The 23251-nt window shown below is 41.4% G+C and overlaps 1 long non-coding RNA gene across 1 annotated transcript in view; it reads left to right on the top strand.

Annotated features, from left to right (window-relative positions):
• Positions 1-23251, top strand: part of LOC105085841 (uncharacterized) — a 39117-nt gene that overhangs the window by 12821 nt on the left and 3045 nt on the right. The window lies entirely within an intron of this gene.

Here is a 23251-nt window from a genome sequence, read left to right as displayed (position 1 = left end):
AGAGGAGATGCTGGACAGAATAGACATCTAGCAACAAGGTGACCATGTGAGGAAAGCCAAGAAAATAGCTTGGGTCACGTCTGAAAAGGCTGGGCTAACAGGCAGATGGGCCCTAAGTATGAACTCAGACTCCATGATTTTTGCACACTACCACCACCCCTGCCACCTTGGGGTTGGACGGGGAAGAGTCCCTTTGTCACTACAGGTCCATACTGCTCACGTATCTGTAACATCTTTTGCAGTAGGACTGTGCTGCCATAATTTACTCTTACCATCTGAGACGTAGACTTTTTTTTGCATCTAAATCCAGTAAAAATAATTCTGTGGTCTCTTTATCCGCAGTTCAGAAGTTGACATTTCTTACTAACAGACTATCTAAAACCCTCCAGAGGAGTGGGGGAACACAATTTGAAGTCAGTTCAGTAGACAGCAAGTTTGTTGACAATTAGATTAAAAAAGATTAATATCCATAGCTACTGGCTTTTAAAATAGTAGTATGAATATACCATAAAATGGTTTTACAATATATTACCAGTTTTAAATATATATGTTTGTGTTTTAAGTTTTGTGGAGCTGAATTATTTTCTTTTTAGATTCTTGTTTATTTTCAACCAGCTATTTCTATTTTGTATTACTTGTAGTAGAATACTGGAACAGATTTAAGATCTCCAAATATGAAGGGTTATTGTGACAACTTACAAAGTTCAAAAAAAATTCATGTATTAAAAATTGTGATTATAAAATTGTATCTACAAATGTCTCAGTTTATAGAAGGTTAATATCTGTGTGTACATATATATTATCTAGAACAAGCTATTTTATTTCTAGATAAGTGGAATTATAGTTTTTAGTGTCCTTTTTAAAAAATTTTTTTCTATAGCGAATTAACTTTTTTTGTAAGAACAATTTTTTAAAGATAAAAAATTCCTCTTAATGGGTAGTTAACAAGAGAAGGAGAAGAGCATTGCTGAGAAACAAATAGCAGGAACCTCAGGAACCAAGGGGCACTTACTTTTGTTGCTGGGGCACCATCATAGCTGCCAGATGGCTCAGGTTACGGTGGACTCCAGAAATGCTCCTGAGCTGCTGTGGGATCTGAAAGGCGGTGAGCCCTGACTGTCGTTGCTGGGGATGCTCTTTCTAGTCTGCTTTTACTTCTTAACTTCCTCATGTTACCTTCCCCCATCCCATGTGAAAATATCTCTCTGATCCTTAAAAACTACTTTCATTTGTTCAGTAAACTAGGATCTGGGTTATATGCCAAACCCCTAGGTAATGCTGAGGATATGCCAGTGAGCCAAACAGACCTTCATGGAATTCCATACATGGTGTGGGAGAGAGATGCTAATCAGATCATACGATGTATAAAATGGGACACAGTGGGATAAAGACTTTGAAAGAAAAGAATAGGCTGCTAGGAGGTAGAGTTATGGGGCAAGAGGGGAGACCCACATTATATTATGCACTCCGTATGCCAATCAGAACTCATTTTAAGCTGGAACTGTAGGAGGGGCAAGAGTCAGGTAAGTGGCTATTGTTTGTGGGGGGAAGTATTTTAGTCATAAGAAACCGCACGTGTGAAAGCTCTGAGCGGCAGTGAGCCTTGTAGACCTGAGGAAGTGAATTGAATTGGCTCTTAATCTTCACTCTTCTTGATAAGGTTCCCCGTGTTTGCCAGAGATAAACTTTGGGACAGTGGTCATGTCTGAGTTATAAAGTAACCTTTTTGCTTTGCCCAAAGAATTGAAGCCACTGTTATGAAAAGGATAAAAAACATAATGAGTGTTCATTATGTACCAGGCACTGTAGTAGGCACTGGCATATGGAGTGAGTAAAAACAGAGTTCCTACCCTTGTGGAACTAATTAAATAGACTGGGGCAAATATTAAATCTTGCAGATATAATTGCAAACTGTGAGATGACCATGTCTACTTACCTTGTCAGCCAGTAAACAAAATCATAAGGTAATATTCTTCAGGGATCCCAGACTGAGGGCTACCTGATATGAGTGTATACTTGGAGTGTTACACAAAGATGCCTGGCCAGGGACGTTAATGGGGACTAAAACACTCATCAGAATTTCCCTTACCAAGCCATGCCCTTGTGCAAGGCTACATCTTCCTAAAGGAAGGGTATGTTTTTCTTTGTACCAAGGTATCAGTAGCATCTCTTCCTCTGATATTAGAAAGGAATTCCCTATTCTCAAAATTGAGTGGGAAGCTCTATCTTGTAAATGTGTAGTTGCCTTGAACACAGAGATGTATCTGAGGTGGATGTCAAAGTCATAAGTGGGTATAATTGTAGGCTTAGAAAAAATAGAAAATGAAAAGGCCTAGGACATTGGTATTTTTAGGACATAACTTTAAAAAAAATGGATCCTACATCTACAGGGGTTAGAGCAATATTATAGATGTAAGAGAGAGTAGATAAAGGACAACACAGTGGTGGGATTGTGGAGGAAGGAACTGGACTGTGTGCATCATGAGGGTGGTTGTATTGTGTTGAATGAACTTGTGGGCATCACATTGGGAAAAGCTGTGGTGGAGGGAAAAAGGGATTTCCTTGGTGGGTTATGACTCTTGAAAGGTATTGAGCAAAAACTCTGTAAACCATGAGGCAATAAAGAGGATATGTTTTTCATGAAATGCTGAGTTTCAGTGGCCTTTGGGCTGGGTTTAGTTGGCTGGGTTGGCAGAATCTTTACCTTCAAATGGTCTTTCTGGGTGGAGATCTGAGCTCCTCTGTCTTCTGACTGCAACACGGGCTTTGACTACGCTCTAGCATAGGCAATTGAAAAACTTTTAGTCATACAGACTTAACACAGTAAGTTTCCTGACTCGGTCAGTTTATGTTTTGAGCACAGGCCATATATGTCTTCTCATGGAATCTGTGGTCAATTAGGATCTTCTCTCTTTTTGATGAGGCCCATAAAATTGAGGTAACTCTCAAGCACCAGCAGCAGTGTTAACAGATGCAGTTGAGAGTTGAAGTTCAATTTGTGTGGGCATACTACAAAGGACAGCAAATTGGCAAGGTGGTCCAGGGGATAGGAAGATGTGCCATCTACATTGAACAAGTGCAGCAGGAGAAGGCCTATGACACCTCTGTCCCTGTGGTTATTCACCCCAGCAAAGTGGTTATCTCTAGGACAAAACTAGACCAAAATTGCAAAAGAGCCTTGAACATAAAGCCAAATGTCACCCAGTAAGGGAGTAAAAGGGCAACTATAAGGAAGAAATAATTAAAGTGATACAGGAATAAAATAATCTTATCTACAACTTCCATTAAAAAATGCTAAAATGAATATGTGTATGTGTCTGTATATCAATAGATTAATTCAATATAATTCATTTAAATAAATGTATAAATATAAATGGATATATATTCATGTTTGTATATTGATAAAGATACATATTCATACACATATCTAATGTCTTTATGAAGACCTATGGGGAGATTTCCTTGTCTCCAGATTAAAAATTAATTTTGAGTCTCATGAATGGCAGATTTCTCTATTTTTTTTGGAGACCCTGATCTTATAATAGATCAAGTTCCTCATTTTCATGCATTGTTCTTATGCCCAGAACACACATAAGACAGAAAAACAGGCAAAAGATTTTAACAGATGACCTATATATACACATAAGAAAGATATAAAAGTGTCTCTTACACATTAAAAAAAAATGGATATCTAGCCTTACTTAGAGGAATGCAAATTAAATTACAGTGAAATACCATTTCTCACCTATCAGATTAGGGAAAGTTGGATAATATGACACCCCTAGAGCATTTAGCTTTGGTGACCAGAGGAGAGTGTGCTGCTGAGCTCCATAGGATGTCTGTCTCCTATATAAGATCACGTCCCCAAGATCAGGAAACATAACTGACCTACCCTAATGCATAGAAATAAACAGAATTAGGCAAAATGAGGAGATAAAGGAATATGTTCCAGGCAAGATAAAACCCCAGAAGAATAACTAAGTGAAGTAAAGATAAGTAATCTACCCAATAAGAGTTTAAGGTAATGATCATAAAGATCATCACCAAACTCAGGAGAAGAATGGATGGACACAGTGAAAATCTTAAGAGTTAGAAAATATAAAAACCAAACAGAGCCGAAGAATACAATAACTGAAATAAAAAATACACTAGAAGGGATCAACAATTGTATATAATGCTGTGTGAACACTGGAGTGCATGCATCTTTTCAAATTAGTGTTCTTGGTTTTTCTGGTTTTGGTTTTGGTTCCTTTGGGTTTTTGGTGGTTTTTCTTTTATTTCTTTTTTTTTTTTTTTTGGTGGGGGGGGATATATATCCAGGAGTGGAATTCCTGGGTCATATGATAGTTCTGTTTTTAGCTTTTTGAGAACCTCGGTACTATTTTCTACAGTGGCTGCACCAACTTCCATTCACACCAACAGTGTAGGAAGGTTCCCTTTTCTCCACACCCTTGCCAACATTTGTTATTACTGTTCTTTCTGATGATAGCCATTCTGACAGTGTGAGGTGAGATCTCATTGTAGTTTTGATTTGCATTTCCTTGGTGATTAGTGATGTTGAACATCTTTTTATGTGTCTGTTGGACATCTGCATTTCCTCTTTGAAAAATGTCTATTCATTTCTTCTACCCAGTTTTTAATTGGGTTGGTTTTTTCATTTGTTTTGTTCTGTTTTGTTTCATATTGAGTTGTGTGAGCTGTTTATATTTTTTGGATACTAACCCTTTAATAGTCATATCATTTGCAGATATTTTCTCACATTCAGTAGGTTTTCACTTTGGTTTCCTTTGCTGTGCAAAAGCTTTTAAATTTAATTAGATCCCATTTATTCATTTTTGCTTTTATTTACTTTACTTTAGGAGACAGATCCAAAAAATATTGCTGCAATTTATGTCAAAAGAGTGTTCTTCCTGTTTTTCTCTCGGATTTTTATGGTTTCCAGTATTACATTTAGGTTTTTAATCCATTTTGAGTTAATTTTCGTATATGGTGTTATAGAATGTTCTAATTTCATTCTTTTACGTATAGTTGTCCAGTTTTGCCAGCACAGCTTGTTGAAGAGATTATCCTTTCTCCATTGTATATTCCTGACTCCTTTTTAATAGATTAATTGACCATAAGTGTGTGGGTTTATTTCTGGGCTCTGTGTTCTGTTCCATTGATCTATGTGTCTGTTTTTGTGCCAATACCATACTGTTTTGATTACTGTAGCTCTATAGTATAGTCTGAAATCAGGGAGCATGAGTCCTTCAGCTCTATTTTTCTTTCTCAAGATTGTTTTAGCTATTCAAGGTCTTTTGTGTTTTCATATACATTTTAAAATCATTTGTTCTAGTTCTGTGAAAAATGCCATTGGTATTTTGATAGGGATTGCATTGAATCTGTAGATTGCCTTTGGTAGTATGGACATTTTAACAATATTAATTTTTCCAATCAAAGAACATGGTGTATTTTTCCATCTGATCTGTCATCCTCAATTTCTTCCATCAGTGTCTTACAGTTTTCTGAGTACAGGTCTTTTGCCTCCTAAGATAGGTTTATTCAAAGGTGATGCAAAGGTGAATGAGACTGTTTCCTTAATTTCTCTTTCTGATAATTCGTTGTTAGTACACAGAAATGCAACAGATCTCTGTATATTAATTTTGTATCCTACATTTTTACCAAAATTAGTTTTCTGGTGGCATCTTTAGGATTTTCTGTGTATAGTATCATGTCATCTGCAAACAATGACAGTCTTACCTCCTCCCTTCCAATTTGAATTCCTTTCATTTCTTTTCCTTGTCCGACTCTTGTGACCAGGACCTCCAATATGATGCTGAATAAAAGTGGCAGGAATGGCCATCCCTGTCCTTTTCCCAATCCCAGAGGAAATGCTTTCTGCTTTTTACTATTGAGTATGATGTTAGCTGTGGGTTTATTTAACTTTTTACCATTCAGTTTTCCTTTTTAATGGTACCCCCTGAACTTCTATTCATTGCCTGTACAACAGGTAGGCTCTACTTTCATCTTTACTTCTACCTGAACCTTCCATTTTTAATTGCATTATTTCTTATTTGTCAAAACATAAATTATTATTCTCAACTCAAACTTTAGGTCTTAGATCTACAATTAAATATATTAAAATTTTACAGACTTCTGGTTCTAGTTGTGCAATAAGGAGCTTGGAAGTCACCATGTTGTCCCAACAATAAGTAAAAAGCTTAACATACTGAAAGGTCAACAGTTCCTCTTAGATCTGTAAGAGAAAGTCAGACATTGGGCAAACAGTTGCTCCCAGGATTGGACACACGGGTGAATACCAGGAGTCATGGCTTACCTAAACAGAGACTCACCAGTGGAAAAAACCACGGAAGCTGGTGCCAGGGAAGGAAAACATGAACTGTAATTTGACAAGTTACTAGAAGTTCAGTGTAGACAACTCTGAGAATTAAAAACTCCAGAGATTCCTAGTTATAGGGGAGGAGGGAATAGTTATGGGTGGGCAGAGTTTTGTGAGTTTACCTCCAGGAACTTGACCATATTTTCACAATAAATGTTGGAGAAAAATCTCCTTACACTCCCTCAGGGGAAGGAGAAAGAAACCATCTCAGAATATGCCAGAGAACTCTGTTCTTCTTAACAAGGCTTGCCCTCAGGAGAAACTATTCAACCAGAGCCTGGCTGTTGCAGGGGCAGGGAAGTACACTATTCCAGCACATTCCAGCCTTCTTGTTCCACCTAAGGGGGGGAAGAGAGAAACTGAGAAACCCTTTGAAGTTCAGTCCAGGGGTAGCAGCCCACTAAACAACTGAGACCTAATCATAGGACTGTAGAACACCATCCCCTACACCTTATCACTACATTTCTAAAAGCCTGTTTACAGCAGTTCCTTTTAACCAGTATATCACATCCAGCTATCATGAAAAATTACAAAGTGTACTAAAAAACAAAAAACACAGTTTGAAAAGACGGAGGAAGCTTCAGAGCCACTCATGGCAGGAATGTTGGAATTATCAGCCCAGGGAATTTTAAACAACTATGAGTAACATGCTAAGGGCTCTGATGATTAAAGTAGACAGCTGGCAAGAAGACAGGAGCAATGCCGCAGAGTGATGGGAACCCTAAGAAATCAATGCTAGCAATCCAAACACTGTAACAGAAAGGAAGAATGCTTTTGGTGGGCTTATTAGTAAATTGTCAGCTAAGGAAAGAACCTCTGAGCTTGCGTATATATCAAAAGAAACCTCCCCTAAAGGAGCTGAACAGTATACAAAAATCAATTGAATTACATATATAGTAGAAATGAATAATTAGAAACTTAAAAAAATTTTAAATAGTACCAATGACAGTATACCAAAACATGAAAAACAAGTGTAAATCTAACAAGATATGTGCTGGATTGTATGCTGAAAGTTACAAACACCAGTGAAAGAAAGTAAAGCCCTAAATAGAGATACTGTATTCATAGGTTAGAGAATTCACTATTGTTAAATTGTCACTTTCAAATTGATCTATAGCTTCAACACAATTCCAGTCAGAAACACAGTGGGCTTTCAGAAACAGACAAGTTGCTTCTAAAATATATGGAAATACAAAGGACCTAGAATACCCAAAAGAATGAAAAAGAACACCAGTGTTGAAGGCCTCAGTACTACCTGATTTTGATACTTACTATAAAGCTACAGTAATTGAGCTGGCATGGGCTTGGTGCAAGAATAGATATGTACAATGGAGGAATGAAATCATTTTATTAAGTTAGCTTGGCGTTGACCATTTCAGATGAATTTCATCAGCTACCTGGCAAAGCCTTTCATCTGTATATTAATGTTTTATTTCTAGGACGTTTCCTTCAACTATAATTTTAAATAATAGTTCCATTGCTTTTTATTTCTTCAAGGATTCCAATTATATCTAAGTTGCATTGCCTGTCTTCTGTGTCATTTATGTCCTTCCTGACTCTTTATCTCATTTCACTTTGGCTGGCTGTCTTCAGTACTGCTCATTAAATTTCCATTTGAGTCCGTTCTCCCTTGGGTGTTGTAGTGAGTTAAATGTTGGCCTCCCACACGATGTGCCCACTTCAAACCTGTGAATGTGACTTTATCTGGTAAAAGGGGCTTGTAGATGTGATTAAGTTAAGGATCTTGAGATGAGACCCGAATCCAATGGCAAGTGTCCTTAGAAGAAAAGGAGAGAAGGCATTTAAAATAGAAGGCAATGTGAAGGTGGAGGTGGAGATTAGAATGATGTATCATCTATCAGCCAGGGAACATCAAGGATTGCTGGCGGCCACTGGAAGCTGGGAGAGCGGGATGAAAACTGGGAGCACCTACAGGAGGGACCAGCCCTGCCCACTTCTTGATTTCAGACTTCAGGCCTGCTGAACATGAGAGAACCAGTTTCTATGGTTTTCAGTCACCCAGTTAGTGGTAATTTGTTAAGGCAGCCCCAGGAAACAAATACAGTTACTTTCTTAAAATTTACTTGTCAATTCTGAGATGATTTTTCTTTTTGTTCTGTTTATTTCTTGAGTTCAAACAATTCTTTTTTAAAGTATCTTCCTATTTTTTTTCCAAATCCATTTATGTTTTAAATTTCTGATTGAACATAGTTTTCCATATTTCCAAATGCTTATTTGAGGTTATTTAGTTCAACCTGAAATGTGTTGTGGTTTTCTTTCACTTCATGGTTGTTTGGGTTTTGTGTTTTGCTTTTTATTTCCCTTGAAATGAAGGAAGATTTTCATCACTTGAGATATTTGATTCTCTTCTTTCTCTCTCTCTCTCTCTCTTTTTTTTTTTTTTTTTTTTCTGTAAGTAGCTTTGCATAGATGTATTCCTTTTTCTTCAGTTTTGTTTGTGGCTTTGAGATGGTTTACAAGATTCTTAGCTTAATGGTGCCCTCTTCTGTCAATGTGGCAAAGTACAGCTTTTTTAATGCTTGTTTTTAATATGTTCTGTATTTGAGATCTAAGCCTGTTACATGCACGGAGGAAAATAAAGATTTATCTTAAGGCCCTCACCTTTCCAGTTCAGTGTGATTGAAACTTATTGCTGTCTCAGGAAGAGTTTCCAAAAGCACTCAGTTTTCCTGCATGACCCCAGAGTGGTATCTTCACATTTCCTTAAGAAGTGCTTTCTCTGGGCTTTCCCCAGACTTACTCCCTACTTCCCTCTCTCTCTGGAAACCACTGTTTTGGCATATCTAACCAAAACAAGGAGGCTTAAGCCAACAATAATGCAGTTGTAGGGGGAAAAAAAGGAACAGAAATAACAGGGATCGAGGGGAAAGGGGAATTCTAAGATGACAGTGATGAGATGGAGCTGTATGACAATACTTGTTTAGTGTGGGGTTGGAGATCCCCAGCTCAGGGGGATGCCTCCCTCACATCCCTCCTCAAAAAAGGAAGGGAATAGAATATCTAATATTTATAAATAAATATACTGAGAAGAGTTCATAGCTCTGTCAGAATTTGGGGATAAACTGATTATATTACAAAAAAACCCTAAGTAAGCACAAATGTAATCATTAACCCTAGGGTGAGGGGTCGAGGGGAGGAAGAAAGGAAATGTAACCATGCACTCTGAGTCAGCTACAAATAACATTTATATGGCCAAAATGTAGTCACTGAATATTGATTTAGCCAAATATGATACTGTTAAGACTATATTAGGAGTAGGGTATAGGGTTGGTGTGTATGGGTAAGGGGTGAATAGCTGAATTATCAGATAATAATTCAGATAGCTGAATTATCATCTTCCAGTGTAGTAAATAATTTCTGAAACTGATGAATTAAAAAGTAGCAATATAATCATATTTTTAGAAAGATGGAAAAAAATACCATAATAAGTACCTGAAAAATTTGAAAGCTGTTGCCTCTGGGGAACAGGAATGGAGAGGTGGGATGGGAGAGAAGAAATGGAGAATGTGTTCTTTTGTTAGGACACTGATGTGATTTGAGGGTCATGCTTAGGAAGCACTGATGTAGCCTTCTCTGTCCCTTTCCTCCATGTCAGATACCTTCACACACACACACTCACACACTCACACTTCAGCTACCTTGAAGGCAATCCTCCTCCACCTTCTCGACATCGTGTCATATTCTAAAACTCAAATTAAGCCTCGTGTTCTTCTGAAAGTCTTCCCTGTTTGCTTGGACAAAATTGGCTTCTGAGTTCTCATATTCATTATCCTGTACACTTGTTTGGCATCTCATCATGTTTTGTTTTATATTGTTAGATAGCAGTGATTTGGAACTTGCAGCACATGCTGAGCCCTCAGGAAGCAGGGGAATAGTAAATGTTCAATAGATTCAGACATGTCCCAAGAGAGGATGCAGTGTCTTACTTCAAAACCCTAAGCCTGATGATCGGCATCCAATACTTAGAGGAGAGGGAGGGATGGGAAAGAAAAGGGGCTGGGAGTGGGGTGGGGAGCAGGGGATTTAGAGCAAGGTGCTCAGTGCTTACTCTCCAAAAGATATTTCCTAGAAGGGGCCTTGAAACAGATAGGAAGGAGGGATTAGTGGGCAAAGGGAGATCTTTGAAATGTTTGTGGTTTTGCTTTGTATTTTTCTCCAGCCTAACAAAGAATCTAGAGAAAGTGTTAAAGAATCTCAGCAGCAACTACCATGATAATCTAATTGCTTCCTTCAGATCTTGTGTCCACTCACTACTGACAGCCCCACTGAACTTATCTGTGATGCCCTTGTTAATACAATTTCACATATCCACAGCCTCTCAGTAAGTCCAGCTGAAGTCTGATTTCATCCAAGGAGCCTTCTCTGACTACTCTGTCTCCCTCATGATCTCTTGATTCTCTGAACTCAGAGCATTTCTTTCTGTATGACTTTGACTTTGGGGCACCCTTACCAGTGTGTGCCTCCATCTCCCACTCTACGTGCTTTGCAGCTAACAGCCAACACTGTGACCTGAAGGCCTGAAGACACTTTTTCTCCTAGGCATTGGGGCTGCCCACCCTTGCTGAGAGCAGGAGGTGCCTGGGGGTTTTAGATATACCATCTACTCTCACATAGCATCTTTGCTGTGAAACAAACCATGGAGAGTCAGTTACTCTCAAAGTCTCTGCAGATTCAGGATGAAGCTGACACTTCATGCAGCCATGCTTGGCCTCTTGTGTTTCTCTCTCCTGCACCTCCCAAGTCCTTACTAGTATCTTCCTTAAAAAATCACAAGCCCCTGAATCCTTGACTTAGGATCCGGTTCTGGGAGAACCTAATTTAAGACAGTTGGTAGCAGAAGTGGTCCCAGGAAGCACATTCAAAGATGAGATCCTGAAGTTGGATCCTACATTGGCCAGACAGAAATGTCTCTGTATCTAGTGCTGATAGGCCCTGGCATGCTGTAGCTTCGCAATTACCAGATCCTTCACTCATGGTTAACTGAGACAGGACACAGGTAGGGGGAATGCATGAACTTGTCAGTATCTTCAGCATTTGAGAGCGACAAAGGAGATCATAAGTGTAACTGTGGTAGTATTTGGTCACCATCATTGAGTGTCCTTGATATATTGAAGAGAGAAGGCCGTGCCATCAGCAGTGTAGAACTATATACCATTCAAAACAAAGAACAGCTCCTAGCGTGATACTGTGACACTGAGCCCTGATAGAAATGGGCATCTGATCTTAGGAAATCAAGTAACTCTGGTACCACAGCTGCTCACCTTAAGCTGAGAGCTGTTTGAACTATCAAATCACAGTGTCTGGCCCAGCAGCAAGCCGTCATGTGATAGTAGTAGTATATTCTGGATGCAGCTGGAGCTGGTCCAGAGGGCACAAGTAATCTGCATGGACAAATGGCCCAGTTCTCTCTCATCACTCATCACCAGGGCACCAATACTTCTCTGCTAACAACTGGGAATTTTCCTCTGACCAGCTGACAGAGGAGGAAGATAACCAGACCTGACTCATGGGTTGCTGAACATGTCCACCCCGAAAAGGGAAGCATTTCCTTCTGACTGGGATTGAAGAGTATTCCAGGAATGGGTTTGCCTTTCCTTCCCACAGGCCTCAGGTCACTATCCAAGGGCTCACAGAGCATTCGATTTAGCAGTGTGAAATACTGCATAACAGTGCCTTGGACATGTGGCCACAGGCACAAGACAGTGGGAGCCACTGGTCCTACCACATACTACATCATCCAGAGGCTGCTGGCCTAACAGTGTGTTGAATCAGCCTCTTAGAGGCACAGTTGAGATGCCAGCTTGAAGGTGATACCCTGCTAGGGTGGAGTCCTACATAATCAATAGGTAGGAGATGTGAGTCTGGCAGTCACCTGGTAGAAGTGGGAAGTGGCCCCACTTACCATCACTCCCACTTGAAGAATTTGTACTTCTTGTCCCTGCAAACTTAGGTTCTGTGGGTCTAAAGGTCTGGTTTGCAGGGCAGATATGCCTCCTCAGAGCATACCTAAGAATCCCTTTCAACTTAAAGCTATGGCTGCTACCTGCTTAGTGTCAGTAAAGCAAGAGACACAGAAATGAGTTAGCATACAGTTGGGGAAACTGGTTCTGGTCATCATGAGGAGGTAGACTTGTGCTATAACGAAGGTGGGAAGGAATGTGTTTGGGTCACAGGGACACCCCTTGGTACTCCCACGGCCAGTATTAAGTGTCAGTGAGTAGTTACGGAGCCACAGCTTGATAAAGGCATGGTGACCAGGGGCTCAGACCCCCGGGGTTGAAGGTCATCTCACCAGGCTAGTCACCTCAACTAGCAGAAGTGGTAGCCAAGGGCAAATGGGGTGGTCTCTAGTAAGGGTGGTGGAGGAGGAAAACAACAAATCTTAGGTACAATCTCAGGTCCAACTGCCATAGTGAGGGCTGTGGCTTACCTCATTAACATACCTCTTACAAATTTTCCTCCAGAAACTGACCAACAAAATTTTGAAGAAGCTGTGATGGGATGGAGTGAATTTAACAAGAGGTACAAGAGGGGGAACCCTAGCAGTGTGAGGACCCACCCTCCACATCCTCTCAGACCTCTTTGACATTCTGTGCACTCATCCCCCAGCTTCTGCGTGCTTTGCAACAAGTGGCTTGAACCTGAGACCTGGAAAGGATTGATCTTGGGCAGTGCAGCTGCCTCACCTGTTCCACCACTTCCACCATGTGATTGTCAGACACGAAGTGTCTGGAGTTTCACATTCCTGCAACTGCAAGGAACCTCATTAGCCAAGGCCTGACCACCAGTGGGGACTTCAAAACCTCAATTCCCTTGCTTCTAGATAGGACAGTTACTAAGGTGCAATTTACACCCCAGAAATCTCTGGGATAAAGGCTGAAGCTAGAACTTCACCTGGAAGTGCCCCTTTGCTGGCCCCCCCCCCCTTTCCTGTCTTGCATCTATTCCTCTGAGAGTAATTCCTTAATCACTACCACCCACCTTAATTCAGTGACTGCTTTTAGGAGACCCTAAGTGACCTAAGACACACTTCCTTGAGCCATAGGAAACCATCTGTGTCACTACTTTTGCAAACTTGTGTTGAGATTTAGGCCTAACAATGTTAACTTCACTCTTTTGTGAGTGTATAATTTTGCTCCTTAACTACTCTGTAAATGCCTTTGAAAGCAGGGACTTTGTCTTATTAATCTTGTATCCTTATCTGTACAATGGGAATAATACCAGTACCTTCTCATAAAGTTGTTAGAAGGATTAACACTAAAAATATTAAGTGCATAAAAGTGTTCCTGGCTTGTGGCAAAGGTTGTATGAGTTTGTCATTAGTGTTTTTTTTCCCTCAGCCTTATTGAGATATAATTGACATATAATATTGTGTAAATTTAAGGTGTACAGTGAATTTCTTTGATGCACTTTTATATGTTGCAAAATGATTACCACTATAGCCTTAGCTGAAACCTCCAATACATCACATAATTATCATTTCTTCTTTTATGGTGAGAATACTTAAGATCTACTCTCTTACAGCTTTCAAGTATACAATACAGTATTATTAACTATAATCACCATGGTGTGCATTAGATCCCCAGAACTTATTCTTATAACTGGAAATTTTTACCCTTTGATTAACACCTCCCCATTTCTCCCACCCCCCAGGCCCTGGTAACCACCACTCTCTTCTCTGTTTCTATGAATTCTGCTTTTTTAGAGTCCACATGTAAGTGATATCATACAATATCTACCTTTCTCTATCTGATTTATTTCGCTTAGAATGCCCTCAGGTTTCATTGATGTTGTCACAAATGGCAAGATTTTTTTCTTTCTCATGGCTGAATAATATCACATTATATACACATACACACACAAAATATAAAGATCTATATGTCACATCTTTAACCATTCATCTGTTGGACACTTAGGTTGTTTCCATGTCTTGGCTATTAGAAATAATGTTGCAATGAACATGGGGTGTAGATATCTTTTCAAAGTCTTGTTTTCATTTTCTTTTTTATTCCCAGAAGTGGGATTGTTGGATCCATGGTAGTTCAATTTTTAATTTTTTTGAGAACCTCCATATTGTTTTCCATAATAGCGTCACCAGTTTACATTCCCACCAACAAATAGTGCACAAAAGTTCCCCTTCTCTGCATCCTTGCCAACACTTGTTACCTCTTTTTGATGAGAGCCGTTCTAACAGGTGTGAGGTGATGTCTCATTGTGGCTTTGATTTGCATTTCCCTGATGATTACTGATGCTGAGCACCTTTTCATGTACCTGTTGGCCATTTGTACATTTTCTTTGGGAAAATACGTATTCAGTTTTTCTTTCCTCTGCCAATTTTTAAATTGGATTGCTTGTTTTTTGCTACTGAGTTGTATGAGTTCTTAATATATTTTAGAATATTAACCCCTTACCAGATAGATAATTTGCAAATATTTTCCCCCATTCCATGGATTGCCTTTTCATTTTGTTTATTGTTTCGTTTAATATGCAGAAGCCTTTTAGTTTTATGTAGTCCCACTTATTTTTGCTTTGTTGTTTGTGCTTTTGGTGTCATATCCAAAAATTTATTGCCAAGACCAATGTCAAGGAGCTTTTTCCACGTTTTCTTCCAGGAGTCTTATGGCTTCAGTTCTTATGTTTAAATCTGTAATCCATTCCGAGTTAATTTTTTTTGAGTAGTCTAAGATGGGGGTCCAGTTTCACTCTTCTGCATGTGAACAGAATGGTTTTTCCAACATCAGTTTTTGAAGAGACTGTCCTTTCCCCATTGAGTATCTTACAGCCAGTGTATAGTTTGTGTGTGTGTGTGTGTGTGTGTGTGTGTGTGTGTGTGGTTTTAAGCCATCCAGCCACTTGATGTCTTGACTGAAGAACCTTCCGTTTACATTTAGAGTAATCATTGATAGGTACCGACTTATTAATGCCATCTGACTGTTTTCTGACAGTTTTGTAGTTCCCTCATTCCTTTCTTCCTCTCTTGCTGTCTTCCTTTGTGAATTGACGATTCTCCTTAGTGGTAAGCTTTGATTCGCTTCTCTTTAGCTTTGTGATTCTACTGTAGGTTTTTGCCTTGTGGTTTCTGTGAGGCTTATAAAAAACATTTTATGTATGTAAGTAACAGTCTGTTTTATGCTGATAAGCATTTTAACTTCAACAGCGTGCAAAATTCTACCCTTTTACTCTCTGCTTTTATGTTTCTGATGTCACAATTTACATCTTTTTATATTGTGTATTTATTAACAAATTGTTGCTATAGCTATTTTTAATACTTCTGTCCTTTAACCTTTATACTTAAGTAGTTAAGTAGACTTAAGTAGTTAGCACACCACCACATTACAGTATTAGAGTATTTTGAGTCTGATTATAAGTTTAACTTTACCCCAGTGTGTTGGATGCTGTCATGTTTTCATGTCACTAATTAGCATCCTTTCATTTCAGCTTCAAGGACTTCTTTCAGCTTATCTTATAAAGTAGGTTTAGTGGTGATGAATTCCTTCAGCTTTTGTTTATTAGGGAAAGTCATTATCTCACCTTTATTTCCGAAGCAGTTTTGCTGGGTAGAGTTTTATTGGTTGGCAATTTCTTTCTCTCAGCAGATACATTTGAATATATCATCCCATTCCTTCCTGGCCTACAAGGTCCCTATTGAGAAATCCACTGATAGCCTTGTGGAGTTTCTCTTGCATGATTTTTTTTCTCTTGCTTCTTTTAAAATTCTCTCTTTGCCTTTTATTTTAGACAGTTTTGTTTTAATGGGTCCTGGATAAGACCTCTTGGGTTGAAATTTTGGGGTGACCTATTAGCTTCATGGACTTGGATGTCCAGATATTTCCCCAGGTTTGAGAAGTTCACAGATCTTATTTCTTTCAATAAGCTTTTACCCCCTCTTTTCCTTCAGGACTCCAGTCTTGTACATTATGTCTTTTCATGGTGTCCAGTAAGTCCCTCAGGCTCCTTTCATTCTCTTCTCTTTTTGCTCCTGTGATTGGATAATTTCAGTTAGTCTGTCTCTTACTCACTATTCTGTCTTCTGCTTGGTCAAGTCTTCTATTGAAGCTCTCTGTTGAATTCTTCAGTTCAGTTATTGTATTCTTCATCTCCAAAATTTGTTTGGTTCTTTTTTATGTTTTGTATCTTTTTGTTGAACTTATATGTTCTTGTATTGTTTTCCTGATATCATTAAATTTTTTGTCTGTGTTCTCTTTTAGCTCTCTGAGCATCTTGAGAACAATTATCTTGAATTCTTCATCAGACAGTTCCTGGATCTTCATTTCTCTGGGGCCAGTTACTGTAGGTTTACTGTATTCCTTTGATAGAGTCGTGTTTCCCTGATTCTTCATGATTCTGGTAGCCTTGTTTAGGTATCTGTGCTTTTGAAGAATCAGTGGCCTCTTTCAAACTTTATGGACTGACTTTGGTAAGGAAAATTTCGCCTGTGAGTGAGGGTACACTGAGGGATACTGTGATGCCAGGGCTAGTGTGCAAGGTTCCAAGTATGGGGCCATGTGGCAGCACTATGTCCAGCAGGGGCATACCGTCTCTTCAGCTCACATCACTGAGCTTCCCAGCATCAACAACTGTATGTCCTCAGAAAGGACTGTAGGGAGTATGCAGCAGTTACAAGAGCTCTCGGGGTCCTCAGCGGTGCCTCCAGGTTCAGCAGCTAGGGACCAGGGCAGGCATTGTGGTGGTGTGCACACACTCAGCTGTGGGGACCAGCAGCAGGTGCTTCTGTCATGGCAGGAGCCAGTTGCAGATACATACATGACGGGGGCCAGGACGGGCAGCAAGGGCCAGAGACAACTACAAGCTCACTGGCAGCTCCTGGGCGCTGGCTATCAGCATGCTCTCTCATGGCTGCATAATCTTCCCCTGGGTGTGTGAACTGCAGCGAAGACTGATGAGGGTGTACAGGTGCTGGAGGAAAAACATGTGCAGGTAAGCTCTGTGGTTCAGGCCAGTGACATAAGACAGGGCCTGATCTGGGCCCACAAGTAGTGCACACTGCAGTGAGGGCCAGCGATGGATGTCAGTCTAGCATCATAATAATGAACCGGAGGGGCTCGCTCTCAGTGCACGCACAGCAGGGGACAGCTACAGGGGTCCAAGCCAATGTTTCGCACTAGTACAGCCTCAGATGCCAGAGCTGGCTGCCAGTGCAGTTCTCAGGCTCTGATGGGAACAAGGGTTAGTAGGGGGTGATGGAGCAGGGAGGGATCCAGGCAGCTGGCATCAGTGAACACAAACACCTGTAGGACAAAAGCTGGTGAAATCTGCAGGGAGTCTGTGACACCTGTGCTGGCCATTGGCTCTTATTCAGTGGCCAAAGGCACTGGGTTTGTCTGCAGAGCAGGTCACTGAACTGTGAGCACTCCTGCTACATGGCTGCTTTTGTTCGGAGCCACCTGTATACATCTCAGCTTCGCCTGTCTGTAGGGTGAAACCTAAATAGGTTGTTTGTGTGGTACCCGAAAGGTTGGAGAAACTGCTCACCCCACTATTCCTTTCCTAGCAAGGGGAACTCTTTCTAGCTAGGACGTTACCTCTTGGCACTGAGAAGTGCCAGCTCAGGGGATAGGATGATGCAGGCAGAATGAAACTAATTTTCTCAGGGCTTTTGTTCCACCATGTGCTAAAATTTCTTAAGTGGAATCCAGAACTCTCCCAGAGCTATTTTTGTTCATGGCCGGCTTTCTAATTATTAGTCTTTGTGGGGGATAGGGTTTGGGGTCTCCTATGCCACCATTTTGGTCCCATCACTCTCCTTGTCACTATTGTCAGTATTATCTTTGTAGGTCCGTCACAGAACGAGGCACAGTGTATGCACACAAGTATTCATCAGTGGAATGCATGGGTGAATGAATAAAGGAACAAATTTAATATATTTTAAGTTCTAAAACAAGAGGGTATAAAGAGACAGCTAGTAGGACTGGTGGGCACTATATTCAAAGAGCTTTAAATGAACGTTAGCTCTAGACTAGAGTCTGTCCTGTGAAGGTTGCTGAGTTGGCAATAGCAGAAACTTCAACGTAAGGACAAATTTAGGAAGTGTTACCACTCCTGAGTAGTGAGCTGGCAGTGTTGGTGTTCTTCCAGCTGGTAAACATGAAATACCACTCTGTGGCTTCTGATGGAATTCACCATGCTCTGATGAGAAATAACTCACATGTCTGAAACTGAAGGTAAAAAAGCTGAGATTACTAACTGCCAGCCCAGTATAGCAGACAGTGAGAGCAGCATGGCCACCACAGGCCAGACCGCCAACTCCCTTCACTTGGTAAGCACCGCCTGGAGCACTATAAGCCACTACAGTTGGATGGCTTTATTGTAAAAGGGCTTCTCTGTGTTTGTGCTTTCGCCCGGAACTCTCGGTTGAATACGGCTTTCTTACTCAGTGCTGCCAAGGCCACCCGCTTTCCCTGTGCAGTATGTTCCAAGAATGGGATATTTCCTGTTGGGAAAAAAAGGTATTCATGTAAAGACCTAGCAGATACTTCCCTTTTGATCTGCTTCCACGGAGATTCAAGAAGGTTCACAGCCTTTATCTCAACCTAAGCTGCAGGGTGTAACGGACTTCCAGCTGCATTCGTGTCTGTGCCTGAGACTGGTCCTTTTCCATTTATCTAGTCATGCCTCAGGACAGACCTTTGACAAACGGGTCTCAGAGCTTCCCGATAAAAAGCTTTATGTAACTTTTCCCCACCTATTTTAAGACTCCTTCAATCTTTCTTTGGCAAGAGGTAGAAACAAACATCTGAGGAAGCACAGTGTGAGCTTTGGGCGATGCCAGGGCCTGAGCTTTCAGCCCTGACCCTGTTTACTCTCTGGGCAGGCCCAACTGTAGGCTGCTCCGGGGCAGAGATGTTGTCACTAGACGCAAACGCACACCTCATCACCTCAGTGAGATAGACCAGATCTCACGTCGCAGAGAGTGGGTCCCTTTTGTAGCTGAGGTCTTTAAAAAGTCAGTTACTCAAAGCAGCCACACTACTTTGCGGCTTCCACTATAATGTTGCCCCTGATTCCCGTCCTGGCTGACCTATGCCTGTTCACACACATGCACAACCATATGGAACTTTTCTGTCAGAGCCCATTTTGCTTCCCCAAATTTCACATGTTGCTTTGACCTTGTTTTTCTTTTTTAATTGAAGTGTAGTCAGTTACAGTGTGTCAATTCCAGCCCCCTCAAAGCTCTACCCAAGGAGGACTGAGAGGAATTGGTCTAAAGTGGATCTGTCTTCAAGACGGCCATCACTTTCTTCTTCTTTTCCTCTTCTGTGAGCGCCAGTGCCAGGCACCAACCATTCTTGCTGCCAGCCCTTACACCAAGTTCATTGTTGTCAGGCTGCAGACTGCACGCCACACTGCGTTTTCAGTACCCCATAGATGTTTCAGGAAATAAGAACTTACAAGGTCATCTCATACTGTCACTACAGTCCTCTCCTCCTGTTCCACAGGACAGGCTGTAGGACAGTCAGCATCTGATCCCCTCCCACTGGGCCCCTTAAACTTGAGCGAGGCAGGTTCACCCCAGCTCTGTCCCCTCCCCTTTGGATGAGGCCCTTTCTGGAGCCTCTTTACCAATGATGCAAATAGAGACCCATAGGATCCCTTCTCCCATCTCTGAGACAGAGCCAAATGGTTGAATGAATCCAGATTCAGTGTAAGGGAAACTCCTATAATATTTATTCACTTCAACTTTTAATGAAGAGATACTTCCATTTCTGGCCGAGAGAGAGTAGAAGAGACTTGATTTACCCTCCTGAATGAAATAGCTAAAGAACTACAAAAAATGCAGAATAATAGTTTTGAAGACATTGGATGTCAGACAACAGAGAACAGGGATCCTGAGAAATGAGAAACAAAAGAGCTTAGGAGCAGTACCTGAAAAGAACAGATGGTTTGCCAGGAAACTTACTTGCATCCCAAGCAAAACTCAAAAATATTGATCAGACTACAAAAATATCTAGCACCCAAAAAGAAAATATTTATATCTGGCATCCAGTCTAAAATTACTGGGACTTGAAAAAAAAAAAGCAGGAAAAAGCGACCCATAGAAAGGAGGAAAATCTACTGAAACTGACCCAGAAATAAAACAGTTGGTATTATTAGTAGATAAGATCATTAAAAGTTGCTAAAAGTGTATTTTATATTTTCAGGAAGGTAGAGGAAAGATGAAAACTGCAATATCTCAGATGAAAAATACTTGGGTAGAATTAACGGCAGACTTGACATTGCAGAAAAGTCCGGCAAACTGAAGATGTAATACCAGAAACTATCCAAGATAAAACAGGAGAAAAATATAATTTTAGAAAATAAAAAGAGCATCAGTGAGCTATGGGGCAGCATTAAGCAACCTACCATTCATGTGATTAGAATTTCCAAAGACGAGAGAGGAAGAGAAAAAATGTTTGAGGAAATCATGGCCAAAATTTTTCCAAATTTGATTGAAAGTATAAACACACATATCTAAGAAGTTCAAATAACTCCAAGCAGAAGAAACAAAGAAAACTCCTGACTACTGTGGGTAGTTTGGTAGGTGCGGCTGGTCCCAGATCCAGCTGGTTGCCAGGCCCTGCCTGTTGCTGTGGCTGGTGGGTGGGACCAGGTCAGGAGCTGTCTGGCTGCAGGGGCCCTAGGGGACCCCAGGGCTGGTGTTGGCCCACTAGTGGGTGGAGCCAGGTTCTGGGGTGGGTGGTTCCTGACACAGCCAGCTGCGTTAAAGATCTGGAGGCATTTTTATGATATATTTTTAAATTAAAAAAAAAAAAGGACATGGTCTTAATTGCACAAAATAGATCTATTTTAAAATAGAATTGGGCATTGTCAGTAGGATTATCTTTGGATGATAGGATGGAGGAGATGGGACCTTTTCCCCTTTATGATTTTGTGTTTTGATAATGAATATATATTACTTTTATAACCAGAAAAAGCATTTCCCTTAAAAAAAAAAAAGATATTCCTGCCTATTCCTCAAGACTGTCACCCATTAAGGCTCCCCATATCTCTTTCAGAATGAATCTTTCTTCTATGAGTTCATTATCGTGCTTTACCTTGTATGATCATACATTCCTTCGTACTTGGCATTTGCATAGTATTTTTCTTCTCTGTAGTCATAAGTGCATGCCTAATAGCAATAACCCTACTTTCCAGGTTTAGCTTTCCAGAGAATGGTGTCTGTCTCTGTCCTCTCACTTGAACCTGATAATACTACACCCAGACAGGGCAGGCCCACTCTCCCAGACTCTTGAGCTCTTGGAGGGCGGGTGCTGTGAGTCTTCATCACTGTCTCCCAGTGCTATTCACAGTGGTGCTCACTGTGCACTTGCTGGACTGAAGGGAATCCCTATTCCCTTTATAAACTTGTTTCCCAGTCAGTCCTGAGACGGACTGGATGGCAGCTTGAAAACACTGGATGATGGAGTTTCATGGGTGCAGGTGAGACCTTTTCCTCTCCTGGAACTGATGCCATCATCCCAGCCCATAGGGGTGAATTTTCTGGGTTAGACTATTCCAGCCCCAGATAAAGTGGAAAGTGTTCCTAGGGCCACAGTGCACTCCCCGTCACATCACAGCACATCCTGGAAGGCTGCCCCGAGGGTCACAGGGGAAGTAGAAACCAAAGCCACAGGGGAGCAGGGGGCTGGGACTAGGGTGGGGGTGGCAGAGTCCTGGAGCACCTTCTCCCCTTCCTGCTTGTGGCTGCAGAGCCGTTCGTGGAGTGGCTGAAGCACGAGGCCAGGCTGTGGCGCATTCTGTAAGAACAGAGAGCGTGGAGCTGGGCTTGTGTCAGTTCGGAGAGCTCTTGGTGGGGTGGGTGTGGAGGTTGCAGGGGAATCTCTCTCTATTGTCCTTCGTCTTTGTGGCTTATGTCTTCTCTGAGTGGCTGGTGTGGTCAAGAGGAGCCAGGGTCTCATTTTTCCTCCCTCACCCCTGTCATACCTGGTAGCACGCTAGGAACCTGGGGCAAGACAGCCTGGGGAGGTTGCAGAAGCTCCCCTCCAGGCCTGACCAGAGAAGCCCAGTGCCACCCCAAGGCCCAGCTCACCAGGGCCTACAGAGACTTAAGGCCACTGGAAATTTGGCAAGCACAAGTCTGTTTCCAAACTAATTGAAATCTATTTTTCTGTCATTCCTATTTTAAGCCCCCATTCTCTTAAGATTCAGGCAGAAACCTAACTTGGTACATCTGAGTTCCAGGGAACTTGCAACCGTAAGGCATTAGGTGTAGGGGTCAGGGAGTATAGTCGTCCGTGTTATCTGGCCTCTCAGCACTGCTCAGGGGTCCCACATTCACCATCTCATCAGGAAGGGGCGTTCACTCAGCTGCTTCTCTGCCTCTCCAGGCATGGGATCTCTTCAAGGCTGCCTAACATCCCATCTGCCTGGGCCCTGTTCAGCCTCACTCTCCAAGGATTTGCTGGTCCTTCCAAGAGCTGTGGCTGGGGACAGGGCCCAGAGCCCTCCCTCTAGGCCCTGAGACAGCCATGTTCCTCTCACTGTCCTTTCCAGCCCGTCCAGGGGACTCTGTTGTAGTTGGGGAGTTACAAGCAGGGGTGGGGGGGTACTTTTATTTACTAGAGCTGCCATAACAAAGTACCACAAACTGGGTGGTTTCAACAGCAGAAATTTGTTGTCACGGTCCAGGAGGCTAGAAGTCCAAGATCAAGGTGTCAGCAGGGTTGGTTCCTTCTGAGAGCTGTGAAGGAAAATCTTCCACGTCTCTCCCTTAGTTTCTGGGGGTTCACTGGCCATCTTTGGTTTGTACAAGAATCCCCCCGATCTCTGCTTCTGTCTTCACTTGGCATTCTCCTGTGTGCATGCCTACCTCCAAATTTCCCCCTTTTTATA

Source organism: Camelus dromedarius, chromosome 2 (assembly GCF_036321535.1).
Source record: "Camelus dromedarius isolate mCamDro1 chromosome 2, mCamDro1.pat, whole genome shotgun sequence".
Taxonomy (NCBI): Eukaryota; Metazoa; Chordata; class Mammalia; order Artiodactyla; family Camelidae; genus Camelus; species Camelus dromedarius.
The sequence above is the reverse complement of the archived record's forward strand: the minus strand, read 5'-3'. Positions and strand labels throughout refer to the sequence as shown.